This window comes from Eucalyptus grandis, chromosome 6 (genome assembly GCF_016545825.1).
Source record: "Eucalyptus grandis isolate ANBG69807.140 chromosome 6, ASM1654582v1, whole genome shotgun sequence".
Lineage (NCBI taxonomy): Eukaryota > Viridiplantae > Streptophyta > Magnoliopsida > Myrtales > Myrtaceae > Eucalyptus > Eucalyptus grandis.
Genome location: NC_052617.1, coordinates 51664147 through 51667757, shown reverse-complemented (window position 1 = coordinate 51667757; position 3611 = coordinate 51664147). Strand labels below are relative to the sequence as shown.

The 3611-nt window shown below is 42.6% G+C and overlaps 1 pseudogene; it reads right to left on the bottom strand.

The window, feature by feature from the left end:
- Nucleotides 1-450: 450 nt before the first annotated feature.
- Nucleotides 451-2832, bottom strand: LOC104452254 (annotated as a pseudogene).
- Nucleotides 2833-3611: the final 779 nt, after the last annotated feature.

Below are 3611 nucleotides of genomic sequence, written 5' to 3'. Positions count from 1 at the left end.
ATATGCCAATCTTGCTGGTAATTCAACCGTCCTTTTCTGTTTTCTCGAGTTGGCAATCATCTGCAACGTTATCCATGCTTTTTTTTTTTCACACCTACTATAGATTGGTCAATCAATTCAGATGCGTGAGCCATTTTTGTAGCTCGAAGAACGGTACGCGCCTAAGTAATTCTTCTCCCTAAGTGGGTTGGACTTCGTGACTTTAATGCATATTTACCATAATTTCCAAAGTCCGAATAAAGTTCTCCACGATCTGTCGTCTTCAAAGAGACGACATTTTCTGTTCCAAGAGCTGAGATATAAGTGGGTGTGACTTTGTCTTTTGTGTTCCTCAAAGTGGGAGAATCTTTGAAATCAGGACATATAAAACCCCATGCATGTAACAAGGAAACATTGTTCACAACCTAATATTATTCCAACAAGTACTGGTGCCTGGATTTGCTTGCGTTCTCAAGTTACATTTAATGCCTGAATCCGAACCAAACCATCGGGCTGTGTCGGAAGAGGCAGTTGACCCTTCTCTTGCTAGTGACGGTGTCATATAGGCACTGCTTCACCAGCGTGAACTCCATTCCCAAGTCTCTGAGCTTCCGGGTCGAGAACTTGTATGGTTTTGCTCTTGGATTCACTTCATCAGAACACCTGCGAGTGTTTGTGCGCAATCCATGACAAATTGATGAGTCGACCCATCGTCGGATAGGCATGCGTTTCTCACATGTTGCTAAAATGAGCTCCCTTCATCTAATCATCAATGTGTATAAAATTTAAGAGGGTGATAACAAACTAGTTCATACCGCTGCCACAAATATATGAATTTTAATAAAGCATCAAAGTCCTCACATGTGATCTTTTAGCCCGATGTCTGACAAACTTTGTGTTTACTTTCTACCTTTATCACCTCTTTCTGTCTCTTTCCTCTCTGCAAATTCTTGGCGTTAGCCATGTTCTTTGCCTCCTGATCAGAAACTCAAAGCCTAATTATCAACATCACCTTCGCAATGGTGTGTGAGAGTTAGAACACTCTTTTGGACCGTTCCATCAGATTAAAAAGCTTATTGAGAAATGAGATATAATGCAGCTAAAATGTCCATATATGGAACCGAGTAGACATTAGTGACTTACTTAGTGGGAATGGGATACTCGGGGAAGAACTTGACGAGGATGTCCACCACCTCCCTGCGGTGGAGCATGCTCTCTGCAGAGAGGTAGCGGCCAGAGGCCGAGGGAGCCAAGGGAGTCTTGAACACAAGAATGTGAGCAAGGGCTGCGTCCTGAACATGTACGTAAGCCTGAACCGAGTTGGCATACGTCTTGGCCGAGCCGGTTAAGTACTTGAGAATGTGACTGGTGCTGGCATTGACAATCGCCTGGAGCAACGGCCCAATCACCAAGGCAAGAATCACCACCACCAGGTCTACTCCTTTCTCCTTTGCCAATTTCAATGCCGCCTGCTCTGCAACCAACTTTCCATAACAGTACCAGTTCTGCAATTGTACGGTGATCGTCACCTGTCTAATTTATCGGATAAATAAATATGGAGCGGGGGTTGGTGTCGCAGTCTTTTACAGCAATTAGATTTTGCAGGAGAGAAGTCAAAATCAATCAACAGAGGCCAAAAACGACCTCGGTTTTCTTGCTGATCTCGAGGTCGCTCCCGAACGACTCGTCCACCACTGCATCGGGACTCCTGTTGGGATCCATGTAGACCGCGCCTATTGAAGAAGTGAACACCACGCGTCGAACATTGGCCTCTGCAGCTGCAATCATCACGTTCTTGGTCCCATTCACGGCTGGCTCCAACATTTGCTCCTCCTCATTCACACGAAGTACACCAAAATGTCACCACCTACATGAATCCATATCATACTTCATAAACTAAAAAAGGATTCGTTATCGAGTTTGTGTTCTCTAAGCATCAGTTGCCGCAGTGCGAATATGGAGATGAAATTACACTCTCACCGGATCATCAGTAACTGGAGAGGCGGTTTGAAAGACGCCATGGCAACCACTGATGGCTTCCCTTAAACTCTCGAAATCAAGCAGATAGCCTTGCACAGAGTCAACCTCTCTTCAGCTCCATCAAGCTCTCTTAGATGGGCATTCTTGGGATCACCTGCTAGAAAACAACGACAACGCACTAGTATCTACAAAACATTTGACAAATTGTACTTTCTCAAATTAAACAGACGCGAGTGAAAAACAAACCGAACCAACCTGGATTCCTTACAGTGCCCTTGACATTGTATCCTTTCTCCAGCAGCAGTTTTACAATCCAAGAAGCAATGAAGCCGCCAGCACCGGTGACGCGCACCATTTGACTGGAAACACCTTGTGAGTTGTCGAGTGGCAAGCTGAATTATATACCAATGATAATGTCTTTCCAGTAAATGAAAAGAGGAGGAATTTGGGGGATACTGGTTGGACGAACTTGTGCCGAGTCTTAGTTAGCAAGGGACTGCTATGTTCTAATAGAATTCACCTACCACAGATAAAGATTCAATTACTCCTATCATAATCTAATCAGACGATTTTTTTTTTCCTGAAAAAGGCAGACAGAGAACAGATAGATGTCATCTTTCATCTGATCATAATGTACAATGCATCACTTTGAACACTAGGAAGAGAATGCAAGTTTTGGCGGGGCCTGATCTAGTGCACTAGACAGACTTTAAAATGAAACAGTATGTAACAATGAGAAGTCCAGGGAATAGATGATTTATCAATTACTATTGACTTCAAATGGATCCAATTTGAAATTCTTCTAAGCACGGTCAATGCGCGAATCCCTCACCATTACTGTGTGGATGATGGATAGAGAACAACTATGACCATTATTTTACCCAATTCAAATTTGGTAAATTCTCGTGTCATTTCTAGTGATTTAATGCTTCATTCTACCAAGGAAAGTACAGCTCAAATGGAAATAGAGGCTGACCTATATCCAATTCCTTTAACACCGTTAGCAAGGACTACATTGGAGAAAAGGCTAAACAAACTATTTATCAAGAGAAAGCCAATTTAAATTTAATCCTCCTAAAAGAAATCAAAGACGTACATAATCATATAGGATCATATGAATTCTCTTTCCTACATTTTATTGAAAAATTACCAAAAAAGTTCTAAACCTTTTGTAATTATGTTAATTAAGTCATAAACTTATTTTTTTGGTCAATTGACTCCTAAACCTTTTATAATTGTGTCAATTCAATCATTCCGATCAAAATTGGCCGGCAGGGACTGACGTGCCCACCGGCTGATGCTAGTGACAATTTTTTTAATAATTTGTATTTATTTTTTCGAATTATTTTATTAATTTTTAATCTTTTTTACCTTTTTTCCTCTCTCTCTCTCTCTCTCCTTCCTTGGCTCCAACAAGCGGCAAGAGGGGAGGCCTAGCCAACCACTAGACTCTCTCTCTCTCTCTCTCTCCTTTGGCTCCAACAACCGACAAGAGGGGAGGCCTAGCCAACCATCAGACTCTCTCTCTCTCTCTCTCTCTCTCTTCCTTTGGCTCCAACAACAACAACCGGCAAGAGGGAGGCCTAGCCAACCACCAAATCTGGCGAGGGGGTCTTGCCATCACTAGGTCTGGCAAGTCGAGCCCTCGCAAA